Raw genomic sequence first — 19351 nt, 5'->3', positions numbered from 1 at the left:
GGTGAGCAGCTGAACAGAAATTAATCTTCCCAGACAGATTTGTAGAAAACTGTGAAAGCTCTCTGAACAGTTCCATTGGTGGGCTTGGCAAGCTGAATGAAAATGCTGAGTAATGGCTAAAAAATTTGAGTGTAGTAATGTGCGTTTTCTTTTAAATAAGTTCACCTGACTAGTGTTAAAAGCAGCCCAGTGGAGCTAGATTATGTCAATTTAAGACCTACCTATAAGGTTTGCCAAGTAACACTACTTGGGATAATACATGTAGAAACTGAACTATTGCATATGAAACGTATATCGCATAGCACACTAAAAATGCTATGAAATTAACTACAGATGTTCTTGCTGGGTCACGCGTGCTCTTACTAGCAACACTAGCAATATGAGTTCATAGGAAATTGGTTGGTAAGATTCAGATGAGGCCAGATCAGAGGCAGAAGTCCCTTTGGTTTCAGCAGAAAAAGAAATTGTACATGAGCAGGTGAGGGGGAAGAAAAATGACTGCATAATGCCTCGGAGATTTTGCTTCAATCCAAAACAGCTGTATAGACATGCGCAGAAGGTGGAGAGGCAATCTTATTTTAAAATAAGCATATTTAACCTCTTTTAAGTTTGAAGAAAAAGGGAAGTTTAACTTGTGAAGCAGATATTTTCTCTTGTCACAGTTCAGTTTTTAGTCCAAGACTAACTTCTATGAAGATCTAGAATTTGAAATGTGTTAATATCAGAGCTTTGTTTGTAAGTTTTGTAAATTAATATGCTTAGGTGATTATATCAAGAGATGCCTTGGAAGGGATTTTGTGCATTTATAGAATGATACGATTTTAAACCTCCAAAGGCTTTCAGTTAACTTGCAATCTTAAAAGGTATTAATCTTACACGGCTGCTCTTTCCGTCTGGTTAAGTGTTGATCTGCACATCCAAAATACGAATCATCTTCACATGTGGCCCTTCTTTTTACAGCTGTACAGTTATCAAAACACAGATGGAAAGATTTGGTGATGGGTTTTTTTACAAAGAAAGTAAATTTTTAAATTTCTGTGCACAGTGATAGTGTACTTAAGATGCTTTTTGATCGGCAAGCAAGATTATCAATGGAATTCTCACATAGAAAAAATATAACGTAATATTAAAACCTTTACTTCTCAATAGAAGGCACAATTTTTAAGAAGGAGTAAATGCTGAATTTTATTATTTTGAAAAAATGCCATGAAAGTTCTGTTTAGTCAGAAGTATAATTCCATATCCTACCTGCTGTTGGTTTAGATGTGAAAATCTGAGATATCATCGTGATTATAGTGTGATTGAAATATGTATGTTGTGCTACTTTGGCAGCCTGAGTGCTACAAGTGAGCTTTCCTTCCACTCAATTAGATTTGCGCTAAAAACAAACCAGAACAAACCAGAAAAAAACAGAAAAATTCATGTTAGTCACAAAAGGAAAAAAACCATGCCTCAACTTTAGCTAAACTTAGGTTGTAAATTTTCCTGCAGGCTCCTATCTGTTCATTTAACTGCTTAATTCAAAGCTCTCTTTCTTTTGTCTCTGTGATTACAGTGCTGCTATTTATTACTGCTGGTACATGTCCAAAGTGATAAAAGCTACCCATGAAGGTACAGCTGCACCTCCCAGAGAATCTGCAGTCAGCTAACAAAAACTTAGAGGAAAGCAGGATAATATAGGAGATAAAATAATGCAGTTGTTTGGGAACTATTTGCTTTAAGTAATAATATATTTGATGAGCTTTGCCCCTTTCCTCTCTCAGGGTTCACCTGATCAGCTTAAGGTTTCTTTTTTTGAGATGCATTTTCAACTTTACAAATATTCACAATTCCCTTTTAAAGTTGGGAACAAATTCTAAGCAATTGGCAGTACTTTGCTCTTCATGTGGTGACTGTGACTTGCACCCATTTAACTTAAGTGCCATACATACTATCCTTGGAAGGACTGTAGCTGTATGTTGGTAGTAAGATAGGGTGCACGCATAGATGTCTGCAAGATCAGTTCTTGTAGGTGGCAGTTGAAGCTGCAAACCAGTTCCAGGATATGACAGAGTTTTTCTAATTGGAGGTGTCCAAATGATTGCAGCAGTGAATGTCCCAGAACTCTATTTCTACACTTCTCAGCTGTGGACATTTTTGCTGTCTTTCCAACAGTCAAGCTCTGTTTTAAGGACTAGAGCTGTAGAACTTGTTCATTTAGTGTAATTAAAATTCAAGTGGAAGAAGCAATTCATCTTTTTCTAAGAAAGGCAAATTTTCCTGTTCACTTTCTGTAGTCACAGTTGCTTGTGCCAAGAGCGCAACATCACCTACTATGGACGGTGTTTGTGTATACACATGGCTGTACTCAAATCTGTCACCACAGTCCCTTTCAGTAAGCCACCCATTTCTACTATCGTTCTCCTGAAAATATGCCTAATGGGTCCTGCACAATTAGTTTTAGCTGAGCTTTAATTTGTACTGCTATTAGCCTTTAAAAATAACTTCTATTCTGGTGGTTTGAGATGCACTTGCTGCATTTAGACTTGTGTAACTAGTATCCTACTTTAGCAAGTGACACTGAATTACAACAGGTAGAAGTAATTTCTGTTCAGTGATAAGGAGGTGTTTGCGTTTGTATCTGTAGACTGTGTGATTTTTTTTTTTTTTAATACCCACTCAAAGCAATATAAACTTATTTTTTCCCCTAGAATTTACTTTACCTATGGTACTTCTGTAGTAGTTCTAAAGAACTTAGTTCTGAGCTTGCAAGATTTCAAGAAGTTGTACAGTGTAGGCAAGTTATCTTATAGCTCTGCAAAAATCTGCATATTTTTCAATATGTGAGTACATATACTATTTTTTCATATAATAATCACTGAAGTAGATGACTGAACTCCAAGCCAATCAATTGCAAATAATTTCAACCATGTTTCTTTAAGTAGCAGCTCAAGTAGTCTTACGTGGTTTTTCAGTAAGAAAGCAACTTGCAGCTACCATTTTTATTCAAGTCGGCTGTCTTGAAAGAAGGCTGCTTGTGGCCATATCATTGGCATTAGTCCTCGTGTCCCTGACCCAAAGCCTTTTCTAAAGCTAATCTTCAGAGAAACCCATGCTACATTTAACTTTGGTATCTCTCCTGTGGGTCTCAAATCTAACCAGACACGGCCGATCTGAATATTTCCTGCATGTTAAACAGACCATTGTAAGCCTTTTCCTCCAGGCTAGATTGTTATAAATGCTGTTTATGATCCTGCTATGACAACTGTGAAGGACATGGCAAAGAATTTATCACAGGATTATTCATCCACCATCAGAATACCTAATAAGATTCTAAATGACCCAAGATGATAATAAGATCTAGCTTGTAGCAGTAAGGTATTAATAAACTGCTTTTTTCAATAAGGAATTGTCCTGGCATCATTACCCTGACATATTTGTTTTCCTCATATTTTGCTGGCAACGTAGCTCTGGTGCTTTATACTGCAAATTTATAAAAACCCATGACGTATGAAAAATACACCACGTATGAAGTGGAACCCATAGGTTAAAGCCAAGAGCGTTCTGTTTGCCTATGCCATAAGAGGACTAGACTTTTAAGTGATAGATTCTAATTTTTCCATGCTGTTTCTTTTGTGTTTAAAAATTATATGTAGAATAATACATACCCTAGTGCTGAATACAAGGCCATAATTCAAATGAAGGGATTTTGTCAAAATCACAAGCCCAGAAAGTGCAGCTCAAGTGATTAATGACTGACACCAGAACCCTGAAGTCATCCTGAGATGGAATTACACCTGCAATCCTTATTTGCAATGTCTCAAACTTTAAAACCATTAACTTCCTGGGAAAAAGAGCTCATATAATGGCATAAAAAGCTGCTCATTTCTGTTGCTATGAAAATGACAGCTAAAAAAATACATAAATGTGCAGCTGGTCTGGTTAGACAAATAATGTAGGATCTTCCTGCAAATCTGATGTCAACACAACCTGTTGCTACGTGCAGCTGACCCTCTGCTCCGTGGTTACCTGGAAGTGCTGTGGTAGGGAACTTGCAGCTTCAGTGGCCCCCACAGGAGAGGCTCTTTATGAGAAGAAAGGTCATCTCAACACAGAGGAGATGAGAGATCCTGTGCAAAACTAGGTGAGAGACATGCAAAGCTACTACTTCTCCATGAAACCTAGTGAACTGGTAATAAATAGCTGAATTACCCCCTTAAATGTAGAGCTGTTACAACTTTTTTAAACATAAGTTTGCACTGGATTATCTCAGTCTCTTACAAGTTGTTTTCCCTTTGCATTTATAGTAAGGAAAAATATGAAACAGGTGAATTAGCTTGCTGTGAGCTGTGACCTGAGGCAGTGACAGAATTTGTAATTCCTGGTCTCACTCAGTTGCTCTGACCATCAATCTACATTGTGGCCAAGGTAGTTTCCTTTGAAAAGCCAAAGATGGATGTATATCTCATTATCATTTAAACTTTTATCAAAAGTTTATTGAAGCTAGACAGAAATGAGTTTTAGTGCAAAGCAGTATGAATCGTAAGGCACACGAGATTTGGATTATTTCAGCTTTTAGCTTTCGCTCATGTTCCTAATGGGAGAATTGGCTGGTTGCATTTACATTCAAATGATTTGATTGCTTTGAAGGGTTGGTTCATGATAAAGTGCGCTAGCATTGGACACAAAAGACTCGGGTCTCCTTTTCGTTTACAAACTTCCTTTGTGAACATGGGGAAGATTACTCTGCCTTGCTTCTTCATCTGCAAGAAAGAAAATAAACGTATTTCCTACCTTATGGGAAGGTTTTGAAGACAGCTACCAAATATTATGGTAATGGAAGTGCTCATATATTACTGGAATAGAAGCTGTGTGAAAGCCTAACATAGACAAGATCTAATTTCTGACTCAGTAGCTGGTGATGTGTATTTGAATCTTCTTTCTGGTAGAGCAAAAATAATCACTCACACACCTATTTCCCATATGGAAAATTAAGATGATGTGTTCTTGTGAGTGCTGTGGGGTACAAAGTAAATGTGTTCTGAAGTGTGCAAGTGTGAAATTAAAGGATAGATCCGAACAGATAATTCTAAATGAAAAAGGAGTGGGATCAAATATTTGATCACATTTCTTCTCTTTTTCTCACTGGCCTCTGGTATTTCTTTATGCAGTTAGTCACTGAAACTTTCTGCCTTTTTAACAGCCCTCTTTATACAGAATAAGCAGGTTGTTAAAATAGTTTGGGAAGTATGTAGTAAAAAATGTCATGGGTTGTTATGGTTCATCTTCATTCTGTCTGATGGAATTTAATTTGGCTTAATCTGGGGTGTTGTTGATGGTGTTAAAATAAACACGCTAGAAAGATGTAGCAACATGGTGTTACTTTGCTGCTGTCATTTCCTTACCTCAACAGACTTTTCAATATGTTTAAAAAACACATCTTTAGAATTTTTCCATGATTTGTATAAACTTTGTTAACATTGTAACATATGTTCACTTTTCCTTCCCTTCCGGGAGATGTGAACTGTAGGTGCAAAAAGACTAAGGCCATTCATATCTCAGTCTATCAGATGATCACTGCTGTTCCACAATGCATTGTAAGGAGAGCACAAGCATCTTTCCCAGCGTTACAGCCATGGGGCTTAAGAGTTCCTTTGCACAGCAGCTCAGAGCCAGGCCCTTCAGGCAGAACCAGGAGGCAGTAGGCTGTGCAGATGATGGGCTGAGAGGAAAGAACCCAATTAGAAATACCTGAAACTGAGGTAGAGAACTGTAAATGTGGGAGGGGCAGTCAAAAAGCAGGTTCACCTGCACTTCCTCATGCATTGATCTGAAATACTTTTCAGGATCATGGTAAGCCACGATTTTGTTCACCAGGACAGACATGTGTTCCAGTCCCCAGGGCCTTGTATTACGGACTGTTTAGACTACTCTGCTACTGTATCTGCAAGGAGTCTTCAAATGTCATTCTTAATTTTCTCTAATTCTGTATGTCTTGCTGTCAATGATGCCATAATAATAGAGAAAGAAGGTTAGAAAAGGAGAGAAGGCATGTTGATTTTTTTCTCCTTTAAGTTCTCAAAATAAATTAAGGAGAGATATTTATCTCTATAGTATTTTAAATCTATTGTATTGCTTCACCTGAGTATGTCTGCTTTCTCTGTAGTATCATGTTTAGCTCTAGTAAGTCACAAGCATATTGAGGGCAGATAGTGGGTACAAATCTGACAGAAAGCTAATGAGCTCTCCTGTGATTATCAGTAAGGACTATAACTCATTAAATCTCATTTCCTGAGAAAGTCCACACAGGGAGAAGAAATTATCTGGAATAAAGGCCTGAAAACCTAATTCAATCAGATTTATAGGTGTTCTTGTAGTCGCTACATAATAACCAGTGAAAACAGAGAAACCTTTTAATGAGATCTTTTGAAATGGTTAATGTTTCAGGGAGGGGGGTCTGCTTCACTTCCATTAAAGACGGAGACAAAATAGCTGCTCTTCTCCCAAACTAAACAGGATGATGCATGTTGCAGGGTTTTTTCACTTTTCATTTTAGAGCTGTGATTACAATTGATTAATAATAGACACTTGTGTGCAATATGACTTTCATTCAAAACTATGCTTAAAGACAAACCTGGCTTGTCCATTTTTGGATAGGTTGTGATTGCCTTGAGTGTTTTCTTCTTGAGTTGCCTGTCTTTTTGTGGTATGTTTTTCATATATTATTTAGAAAGGATATGTCTCTCTGCTCTTGCAGTGAAGAGGAAAGACTTCCATTGATTTTAATGAGCTTTACAAAATGATTTTAATGAGTAGCATTACAAAAAGTTTTTGTTTTGACAGTTTTATCTTTGTGTAGAGATGTGTGGACACAATCTCGCAGTATGTGGCATAGTAACAATATGTAAATGGTGTCAAAGAAAGAGTGTGGTGTCTCAGTGCAATAAATAAAGACCCATCACTCTGTAACAGATAGCTGAGGAACATAGGACAGTTATTCACATTTGTAACTCACAGAGTGTGATCTGAAGACTTCAGCAACTGAGCTGGCTTGCCTTCATAACTAGGCTCTTGCGGATGGGAAGGACCTCACACTGATGGCTGCAACAAGCTCTGGTTTTGAACTGTTTAAATCAGGGATGTGTCCCTTGGATTGGGCTAAACTGGCCACTTAAACCTCAGAGTCTTCTGTTTTCTGTTTTGTAATTCCAGTTTCTTCCAGCATCTCCTTTGCACTCTTTTTGAGGAGCTTTCTCTTCTTTTCCATTATGACAAAGCGATAATATTGCCACTGAAGGTAATGAAGACTTACGTGGATGTTGCAAGATGGTAGGAATAGAGAAATGTATTGATTTTCTTTTTTAATTTTGTTTTATATTTTCCCCACTCTTACTCATGTGAATTGCGTGGGACACACAGGACTGCTCACGTGAAGCTTGACTGTCACTCTTGGTTCTTCACAAGTGTCTGAACTTACTGAGGACTTAAGCTTGAAATGCCTCTCCACAGTAGGATGTAATGCAGCAGTTTGAGTCTTTTATATTCTGGGGTTTTGCAGGGTTGGAGCTTTTTAGGGGGCTTTGCTTGGGGTTTTTTTCCCTTTTTTGGGGGGAGGGGGTCCTGGTTTGTGTGTGTCATGTCCGTTGTCCCCGCCCCTCTTGTGGGTTTTGTTTATATATCTGGGAGGAATATGGGGTGTGGGGTTTTTTATTTGTTTTTTTTTTTTTTTGTTTGTTGTTTAGTTTTTTTTAATTAAGTGTCCCTAAATCTGCTAGATCAGTAAGAAGCATTAATTTGGAGAAAACTTTCGTGGGATGGGATCTTTGAAAGATTTAGAACTTCATTAAACATAAAAGCATATTAAATACTTACGTATTCACCAAGACCCTCCAGATACGCTTTCGGTCAGGATAGGAATATTTCAAAGGATTAGCTTTTGAATGAAGATGACATGGCATCAAGGAAAGGAAGGACTGCAAAACTGAACAGCTCTCAGACTCAAGATAATTTGGAAAAGTGGTTCACTTGAGATTTATAAACTGTGCTGGGCCATATTGTGTGCTCTACATAAAGAGGAATCAGAATTTCTAAAAATGGAAATAGCATATATTAGCTTTCTGTGGTACTGTGGTGTGATGATATGGTTGATCCTGCTGGCACTAAGTTATCTTGGAACAGGGAGATGAAAGTAATGTGATTATTAAAATAACAAATAGGAATGTATAGTTGAGTTTGAACCCACAAGCTTGGATCAGAAATGAGCCCAAGTTCAACATCTTGGGAATGAGAATGTAGATGCATTTCTGAACACCTTAGAGTTTTCTTTCAGGGTTTTATCTGAGCTTTTAGGTATATAAAACTGTTATTTGCTCAATTCAAATCCAGTTCTCCTGGTATGAGAATGAGAGATATTGATGTTTTATCCAGATACTGTTTGAAGTACATGGAATAAAAATAAATGTAGGACATGCTCTTTATGTGGACGCATTAACAACTCTACATTTGGAACTTATTAGAAGAGAACTGATCTCTGAACATACACATCAAGGCAAAAAAAACTCTGCAGCAACAGTTGTTAATTTCCTTTGATCCTACAAGTTAGCCCAAACTCATCAGCTATAGCAGACCCAAGCCTGGGCTGTGTGGATGCATCTCTCTCTTCTGGGAGAGCCATGTTCCCAGCTGCAGCGACTTCAGTTGGGGAGCAGCAGCCTGACCACAAGCACTGGAGAAAGGGTCTCCTGTCTGGGCAGCGTGCAGTGCCTGAATGGCTGTGCCCTGCCTCCTCGGAACACAGGCAACAAGAGTTGGGTCACGCCTTTCTCCACCACTCATTCTACAGTCCTTGAGAAAAACTTCCAGAGTTTGTGTTTTGTTGAAGGGGTATTTACTTCCACCTTAGCTGTTGCTCAGTTCAGTCTAGCACATTACATGTCATCTGTGGGATATGTTAGTCGGGAATTAAATAAAAACCTTAGAAAAATATGCTGTAGTTAAAAACTTGAAAAAACATTTATTAATGTGAATATATAAGGTAGAAGTTAGGGAGGAGCTCTTGTTTATGTGCTATGAATCACGCTTTTGGGAATCACACATTGGGAAATGGAAGTTATTTAGACATTCTATGTGTTTGTCAATGGAATCTGCTCCAGGAGTGTTTTATAATGACAAAAGAAATCCTGTGCTATGTGTAATACAAAGATGAGAAAATGATGACTGCTTACTCTACTGGGAAGCATAGCCAAAGAAACAAAGGAGTTAGAGAAGTGTAAATATTCCTCTGGTAATATAACCCAAAATGATGCTTCCCTATGTTAGTAAAAAAGAGCCATTTTTTACCCATTTTACTCAGCAAGCAAGTTTCCTTGTCTAGTACATGTGAAAATATGCAGCTTTATATGATCTCAGTTAAAAATTAGTGAGGAATGGAAAAGTTAGAAGACTGTCTTGGGGGTTTTGCTGTTTTGGTGGTGGTGGTTTTGCTTTTTACATTGGAAACTGAAGCTTAATTTCTGAAAGACTAAATTTATAAAGCAATACAAAGAAATAATGTTGGGTCGTTTAGGAAGTGCTTCAGTGTTACAATGCGGCAGCCTGAAGGAGGCTCTTTAAAAACTCTTGTTTTGTTCATGTCTTGTTCATGGCATAAGGCCACTTCCCTACACTGACCTTAAGTTTACTTTTGGTAAGTAAATGTGTTAACATTCAGGCCATTGCATTTATTTGTCCTGATGCCCCAAATTTTGTGGCAGTAGGTAAAAGTAAAGTGAAAAAGCAGTTGTTCTGATACTGCCTTCCCTGTCTGAAACAAGTTACAAAGCCATTATATCAGTACATTGCTTTCTGTGAAGAGAAAGCCGCGGTTGTGGCTTTGATTTCATATATGCAGTGTAGAAAATTAGTGATCTTTAAACGGTACTAAAAATACATTCTGCAACTAAATTAGTGTCAAGGATTGGGAGTGGAGTTTTATATCAAGTGTATTTCAGCTTTGCTCCCACTAGTGAAAAGCAGGTGCATGCTGAGCTGAATGAAGCCACTGTTAGGATTCCACCCAGCTGTTCTCATTATTTTAATTAAATTATTTGAAGAAGTTATTTATGTCAAACAGGTAAAAAATCCTCGTGTAAAGCTTAAATGTAACTGTACTTTGTTGAAAGGGATATGTTGGAATAAATATAAAGCGATGAACTGGCTTTTCAGGACAGCTGGTAAAAAATGAAGCCTCTCCAGGTTCGTCCAAGCTGATGTGGGATTTGCAGAGGGAAAGAGAAGCTGTAGCTCTGACTTGCAAGGGAGTGGGGAACATAGTGGGAGGAGTTAGAGCTGGCAGTCAGAATGAAGATAAGGAAACAAGAGAAGGTATCAGAAAGAGCCAGTGAAGTGGGTAGAAGAATGTATGGATTAAATCACTGAGGTTTGAATTTTGAGACTCCATGTAAGTGCTGTTCAGTGGAAAACTGGGAGACTCCTGTTTTCTTCTGTGGATGTATCTTTGGACAGGTTGTATATTTTCTATAGATTTTGTATAATCACTCTGGGATTATGGCAGGGAGTGTTAAAGGTAGTAAACCAAAATTCCATATTTGTTCTTAAAAGCCTATCTATATTTTAGTCTCATCTCTTCTGGCCTAGGTAAGGTATCTTGATTTTTCCGTCTTACTGGTATTGAACAACAATGTGCAAGAGCCTCCAAGGTGTTGCTAGTACTTGGGGTGTAAGAGGGTAAAATGTGTAATATATCAGCAAACAAAAGGTTCTTGTGGGCCCATTCTCTGTGATAATCCTCTGAAGGCCTCTGTGGGCTTGTTTTGAAGTGCTTGAAAACCACAGTGATGAGAGCTATATTAATGCCTATATAAATTGATTAGTTACGTGACGTGCGTAGCTCCATTTAATGCACGCATCAAATTGAAACTAGACCCCTTAAGGCTAATGCACTGCCTCATTAGAAGCCAGTGAAATTCTTTCAGCATCAAGTAATGTGTTTAGATGTGCTGGCTTTGGCAGGCACTCTATTTCTGTGTAAAATGTAGAATTTTAAGGAACGTCTGGAAAAAAGTGGCCTACAAGAAAACAATCCAAAGGTTATGGAAGCGTGGACCAGTGTCAGCCATGTGGGAGCATGGTATTGGTCAGAGGCTGAAGAACATGTAATGAAGGGGAAGGGGCTTTGATATATTAATAATATTCAATCATAATCAATTTATACACTGTCTACAATTTACATAGACTTAGATAAGCCTGAAATCCATCAGATTAACATGTCAAAAGCACACACGGTATATTTGTTCCACCTAATCCTCACTGGTAGTTCAGGCTCTTCAGAAGGGATAAATCAGGAGCAAACTAACCACATCAGATTACTCAATTACTACCTCAAAACTATTAAGCTAAAAATGGGACATCTTGCACATCAGTCAGTCTGTCTGCCTATCATTTTTTCCATGCTGTCATTGTGCAAGAGGACTGGCTTTCTGGCAAAATGATAACAAAATTAACAGGTCCAATTTTTCAAATCAAGAGCTAGAACTCTGCTTTGGGGCTCCATTTTCTTTCTAAAGAGTCTAATGAGGAGGGACAGGCAATTATTATTATTTATTTCACTAATTAGCTGGATAATCATTCATTGTAAAACTCTTATGTGTTAGAAATATGTTCCTTGTACAATTTGTTTAACACAGTTTCCTTTTTATCAGGCTGAGCCATTGTGCAACATCTTTTATTAGTGGGGCAATAGGGGGGCACTGGAAAAAAAAAAAGGGAAAAAAAAAAAGAGATAATTTTTGATCTGTGAAGATAATGCAACAAGAAGCAACAGTCCATAAAAACATCACCTCTCAGTCTCTGAAGACATAATGCTTTATGATAACCATAAAACATTTTAGTGCAAAATAAATTGCTGTCCTATTCAAATCCTTAAGTGTACTACAGTGGATGTCACTGAAGACATACAGCTGTTTTTTCCAATACTGAGATATATTTTATCATAATTTGTAGTGTAGGTGACAACCTTGCACACATGATTGCCTTTTCTTGCTTAGTTAGCTTGCCAAGGTCAGAGTCCTTTGGCCTTTTATGGATGTAGAACTATTAGGAAATAAACAGGATAACCAAGTAGCGTAAAAAGAAAACTTGTTTCCTTGACTTGTTAGTCATACACCCTTTAAAGATTTCATAGTGTTCTGAGTATGTACTTACTGAAAATGACTTCTTTATAAATGTGTTAACAAATTCTTCTCGCTTGTGAAACGTAGATGATTTTTCTCATTCTCTTTCTTTTAAATTAATTTTAGTTTTGTTTTCTTTTTTCTTTTCTAGCTAACTAACAGCATATTGGTTTTGAAGCTGCTGTGAAGAGAACAATGAATGGCAAATAATTGAAAATACACAGATACTGTTCAGCCCAGAAGTCTTGAGTCAGTTAAGCACCTCAGTTTCCCCGTAGATGAAGTCTTCAGATGTCATTTCATATTGTGCCACTGCTGAGGTCCTTGGAATGGGCATTCTCAAGGACTTCCTGGAATTTCATGTTAACTTTTTGCATCAAAGCAATGGAGAAACAGGTTTTATTTTAAAGTATTTTTGTGTTCCTTCTGCTGCTGATTATGCCAAAGTAAGACAGCGTGGAAAGAATATAGGAAAATGCTAAAAATGGTGACTTATTTGGCAACATTGTTTTGGAGATACATCCTCACCCCCTTGAAAGAATTTACCTTGGATGATTTGCTTAAATTTGATATAAAATATAATAGCTCATTGAATGGAATGAAAAAAAGAAGTTGATAAAGTCTATATGGAACCGTAGAAATGTGGTAAGACCTGGTTGGTTTATATAAATTCTATACAAATGTGAAGGAAAATAAATTTAAAATGCATTTCATATGTTTGCCTTTAAAATATGCTGAAGTTTTTGAAATGGATAATTGGTCACAATAAAACTTTACCATCTGTCTTGAGTTTTTGGGATGAAAATGCACCTCATAGGAAACCAATTTTTAAATGTAATTAAAAATTCAGTCATGAGCATTCATTTGTATGTTGATTGGTGGTGATACTGTATTCAAGAATGAGGTTTTTCCCGCTCCGGTGTGGAAGACCCTTTATTCCGTGGTCAGCAAAGGTTGCTAGCATTCAACATTTTGCCAAATACCCTTAAAGGATGCCTGTAAAATTGCCTGGTAGTTTGCTCCAAATGAACTTTTCCCCAGAAAAAGGGTCTGGTTTGAAATGATCAGAAATCCAGATGGATTTGAGGATTTGGAAGAACAATATTTGGGTTTCTAGACCTGTGCATTTGCATGAGTCACCTCCGGTGAAATTCTTGGCAGGACAAGAATTTCCATTCTTCCTTTAATTGTTACTTCCAATCAGTGATGTTCATTTTAAAAATGGCTTATAAAAGGGTTTTAATTATTTACTGTGCTACCAATATGGTAAAGGTTGCGCATTTGAAATAAGGAGTGTTAGCCTGTAACTGATGGATGAGAGAGGGTTATGAGCAACCTTTTAGCCTTTTGGATGCTCAACCATATATTACAGCATCTATAATGTACAGATCCCTTATTTATTACTTTATTTATTACATATCATATGATTGACAACCCATACTGTGTAAGAAAATGGTTGCCCAGGGAGGCAGGTATATAAGGAGGGGTTTATTTTCTGGAGTTTTTAATGTTTTCCCAGTTGTTGCTCATTGCTTGTTGGCAGTTTATTTTAGATATTACAAATAATAAAAGCAGCAGCAGCAGTAGTGTTTGGCTTTTGGATTCAACAGACATATATTTTAATCTAAATGACAATATTTAGCAACAAAATTGCTTCATTTTAACTTCACTGCATTTCTTAATCTGTGAGAACTATAATTTAAAAATAATGAATGCAACAGGGTGAATATATGGCTTCCATTAATTCCAAATACTGCTTATTTCCAGCACTTTTAAATTATTTGAATATACTTCTCAATATATTTAACTGGAGTGGAAAAATCATTCAAACCTCAGACCATTTACGATTACCAGTGTATCTGTAACTTTCCATCCAAATTACTGAACTTGAGTAACATTTTGAGTACCTGTTTTTCCTGTTAGAAAACACTGCAATAGTAGAGAAAAATGTTTTGAAAGATGCGAGTTTCATAAACAATGAACATCATAGAACATGAATTAATAAATTACAAGTTTTGTGTGAAAATAGTGTTGAAGGGCTGACTTAAACCCAAGGACATTAAGTATGATAACAGAGAATCTGTGCTGCATCTTGCATTCTTCTACTATCGTAAAATGGCACCTTCTCAGAGCAGCAGGGATCCACAGACTGTGAGGATTTCTTGATTACCCAGAACCATTAGCTTTAATGTCACCTTCGCACATCGTATACGCAGGCATTATAAGAGCTGTAAGGCCAGGTCCTCATATTTCATAAACTTTCGTTACCTGCTTTGTGGATCTGGTGCGAAATTTTGTCTTCTCATAGAATAGGAATTTCTTCTCATTGTTGAGACTAAACACTGAGTTCTTTCCTTGTTTTTTAATATAATTATTTACAAAATTTCATACTGGCATGGGCTGGTGACAGAAACTGTATGCCTGTTTATGTCATGAGGCTTATAGATGCTGGACACAGAAAAAGCACATAGCAGAAAACATGTAATCTTTCCCACCTTTTCCTGGCTGTTCCCAAAACCTGTTAATAATTAGCTGCGTATGGCTCAAAGCTACCTTTTATTCTGGTGATAGGACTCCATGATGTGGTGTGCATTTTAGAGTACGTGATCTGTATCCCATGACTGCACTTTCCCTGCCTTCTGATGACCTGAAAGTGAGCATGAAGACTGACAGCTAGAGAAACAGATGAATATATTAATGTTTGCTTGGGTGTTTTTTTGCATTCTTGTGCACTTGTTTTGTGTTCGGATAGACCTGGGCCATCATGAAGAACTAGTTCAGACACTACGATGTGGTGGATAATAGTAGTTTGTGCAAATAAATCTTATTTCCCTTGCCACTTAAAAAGAAAAAATGAAACAAAAAGTATCTAGTTGATTCCTGATAATTCTGGTTAGCAACTGGGTTCTACAGCATGAATACTGGCTATCTGTTCTTAGAATATGATCATTCAGTAAAAATCAAAATACCAATTAAAGAACTGTTACAGCTGTTAAACCAACTGGTTTTGGTTTTCCACAAGACCAAAATTAAGAAACTTAAGAGGCTCATGGCAACCTGATACTGACTGTGGCAGGGCAGTATGTATCTGTACTCTGTTTAGCCAGCGGTTTAGCTTGGTCGCATTGTTGCCTGACATTGCTGCAGGTGGTGGGAGAAAGCAAGTCTTGGGCCAAAGTCTGTGTTCACACCTCAGGAAGCAATGTGGTGGTTTTTCCTTGCTGCTGTGCCATCTGAGCAAATTTTGTCAACATGGGAAGAAGGGTAATGAGAGCTGGGAAAAGAGGAATTCCTTTGTGAGGTTGTTTCAAGAGCTATATCCTATAACTGACAAGTCTTTACTGTTGAATTCCTTCATGGACTCCAAGGTTAGTTTTCATATTTTTCCTTAAGGTGCAATGCACTCTGCCTTCTTTCACATTTGCCCATAAACTCTGACTTTTCTCTCTTCATGTCTCTCCAGCTGCCACACCAGCTGCTCTTATCTTTGGGCTGACTTCCTTATACCTGTTAGGGTTTTGGGTTTGGTGGGGTTTTTTTCTCTCTTGTGTGCCAGCTCATTGGTTTCCTTTCGTTGAAGTCCATTTGGTATAGGAATCCTGTTTTGCAAGGGCACTCATAATTAACCTCTCACAGGAGCTCCAGCCCAAGAGGAGTATGTGTTTGTAATTTAGTTTTCTAATTGCCTGTTAACTGGTATTTTATTCCAGAACTTCCTGTGGTTGCAAGTCTATGATTAATCTCTAAACAAGTGCCAGCTGTTGCTGACAGTGTCAGTAAGGGGCCAAGCGGTAACAGTGGATAGACTACTAAACTCTTCTGCTCAGGTTCCATTCCAGATACTATGAAAACTTCCCAATTCAAAGTTAAAAAAGGCAAATAAACAACAAAGAAACTGGTGTGTGTACATAGAGAAACACCTCACAGTGGGGACTGGTTCACCCAGAAGACATCTGACCAAAATAACCTCCCAGAGAGGTTATTTCCCTCAGAGGGAATAAATACTAATCATCTTTTGTCTCTAGTAGGCCACAGATTTTTCTTTGGTGTTACCCATGCTCCAGTATGGGCAGCTGGTACATAGGATACATGGTGTGGCGCTCTTTTCTGAGAGCCGTCAAGGCTTCTCAGGTGATAGGAAACATGCAGTCGTTCAAACCAATGCACAGCCATGCTCAAGAAGTTCAGCTTATGTTCAGTTTTTTACCCTGATTGTCTTAATTGGATACCAAGCAGTCACTCCAGCTGAAGAATATGTATGTAAAATTAGAAACACTGGCAATGTCAGAAGCTTGTTTAGGTATAGGAATTGTTCATTTGTATGAAATCTCCTTATTTGATAAAAGTTAGGGTTGCTAAAATTTGCAAGCCAGTTGCTGAGATTTTGCCTTCTATGTCTTCAGTGTTCTAGCCAATTTACAGGCAACTATGTGGTTATTTGCAGGCTCGGGACCTCAAAGCTGAGGAACTTGATAAATAAGAAATGTGTGTAACTGTAAATATAGCACCTCTACTTAATCATTTCATTCCCTTCCACCTGCTTCCAAAGAACAAAGTTTCAGGCAAAAATCCCACACGTCAAGTTCCATCTCTGTTCACATATTTCTAAGTGAATTGCTACTCCCCACTGCCCCTCCCAACAGGAGTTCATAGAAGTGCAGCAAGACCTTATTATTCTGTTTATGATAGGATGGTCTGTTCTAGTACAATGTGGTCCATAGTAAATCCATCTACAGAATTAATTCTGGGGTTGTAAGAAAGAGATGCAAGTAAAAGCTGTAGTGATTTACAGTTTGAAGGTACAGCTGATATGAAAATAAACATTGAATCAGTTTCTTCTATATGTCTTAGTCCCATTAGAGTAATGACAGTAGGTGACATTTTTCACATCTTAATTGGTGTTTTGCTGATTTTATCAGAATTTCTGCTGATCAAAGCAAACTGGCTATTTATTTATTTTGCAGTGATGCTAACTAATCAGTGGAAGTTTAATGTACTGTAATGAATTTTAAATATCTTCCTAGTCATTACAAGTGTGTGAATCTAGACTCTCTCGTAACAGTTTAAATAATTAATTACTTAAGTAGCAGGAAAAGGTAACATTTAATATAATAACATTTTCTTTGAATTATTTCAGTGCATGTTTTATTGTGCTATCTCAAATTAGTAAAGGATAATTCTGACCAATGTATCCCCACCCAGTATGCACACAGCTCACTTAACCTAATCCTGACTGCATTGTTTTAGACTGATGGTAAGTACCTTAATTACTAGTTTATTTCAGTAGCTTGCTGGATGATAATTTTTTATATTATTTATACTTCAGTGTCCTTTTTTTAATTGGTTTCTTTTATGTTATTTATCTATACAGATCTATCATACGGGTTTTCAAAATGTTAATGATGCATTTTATGTCATAGTATTGTTTCCTACCAATCATGGCATGCCATAAATCGACCTCATGTCTATAAAAGAACAAGCAACATTTAAAAAAGAAAAAGTAATAACTAATTGAAATAATTGGCTAACTCCATGATAAAATTCTTCGCGTATCCTCTTTTTCAGGAAAGAACTTTAGGATTCATTTAAATGTTTAGGAATAGGGCATATGGCCTGAATTAGAGTGTTAGCCTTTGGGACATAATGCCAAGATGTAAAGAATTTGGCATCAGTTCGCTTCCAGTGCTTACCTGTAATCGGCCCCCAATACATTTTTAGGCACTACATTGTATGCTTCTGTGCTTTGCTCTGAGATAGAGTTGGTTCAAATATATTGGTAACTGCATCTGAAATGTGAAATTAATGCCAGGGTTTTAATGTGTTTCTATTTCTAGTTGTTAGTTCAGGCAAGACAAACCAACAAAAATACCCCCTCATTCTTCTCATTGTGGTAAGACTTAGTCCAGGTCTGAACTCAAAATAGGTATAGTCAGTTCGGAGAAGGTTGGTGTTTCTGAAGGGACTTGATGTAGTTTTAGCTTTAGTACACACATATGTTCTTCTAATATGATAATTAATTTTTAAATGGACTTTTTGAGGGAGATATAAAAAATTACATGAAATAATTTCTCAACAGATTATACAGAGTTCATTCTTTAAACTCAGGAGAGATTGTTTTGTGTGTGCACAAGGAAAGCAATGTGCAGTCAGTAGAAGAAAAGCTATTTTACTCTGTAATTACAAGGGGAGAGCAGTGTGAGGTATCTTTAAGAGAGTTCACAATTTGGGTTATTGCAAAATTTAGGTATGTTATTAAACACTCTTTAAAGCTACGTAAATCTTGCATCTAAATCACTAGATCAGATGTAGATCCTGTGTATAGGGAACAGAGGGACTTTTTTAATGTCTGTTTATATCAATTTGAGTGTCCAAATTAGAGATTTTAGGCTTTCTTGAGAGCATCTAAATGTGAAATTGCAGACTGATTTCAAAGTGTGAAGTGCAAAGTTGAAAAACTTTCAGCTAAAGTAAGAATTCTGTTAAGGCATTTTTTCATCTTTTCAAATTTTGGCCTCTTTAGAGATATGTGGAGGCAGTTCGTGAATTCTGAGGGTTTTTTAAAAAAAACTGTTTCAATAAACAGCAATGTTTTGTTTTTACAATAATGTAAAGTAATGGATTTGCTATTAGGTCATTCTGACCTAATACATTCTGAATTATGCTTGTTAAAATTCATCTAGCACTGTATGTAACCGTACAATAAAGACAATTTCAAAAGAAGAGTGAAATAGTTACTGTTAGAGTAACAGAAAGCATCCAAACTCATGCAGAATTCATACCTTCCGTTGAGACATTGTCAAGAGAGTCAACCTAATTCCAGTAAGTTTTAGGTCTAGTTAGAGAAATAAATGTAGTCAGTCTGCAACTATTCTGGGTTTGAATGAAATGACACAAATGGGAATTACAACATCAATATCAAATTAACTTACAGGCAGATGGTTTCACTCTGTCTTTGACCATTCTAAAGATGTTTAGGTAGGCGTGGCTGGTTTTCAGAGGAGCCTGGAAGGGGTTATCCACGCACATGTGCAGAGAGTCCAAACACTGTCTGACAGCAGGCAGCAAGCTCTGCAGTGATTCAGCCTGATGGTTCCTCTGATTCTGGTGACTGGTTGATTCCCTTTGTCTTAGCCATTTGCCAAGCTGGTAACCCGTGACCTTTAAAATAACCTCCAGAGTTTGAGTTGGACAGCCATTTGGAA

This window comes from Falco cherrug, chromosome 7 (assembly GCF_023634085.1).
Source record: "Falco cherrug isolate bFalChe1 chromosome 7, bFalChe1.pri, whole genome shotgun sequence".
Taxonomy (NCBI): Eukaryota; Metazoa; Chordata; class Aves; order Falconiformes; family Falconidae; genus Falco; species Falco cherrug.
Note: the sequence above shows the minus strand (reverse complement) of the source record.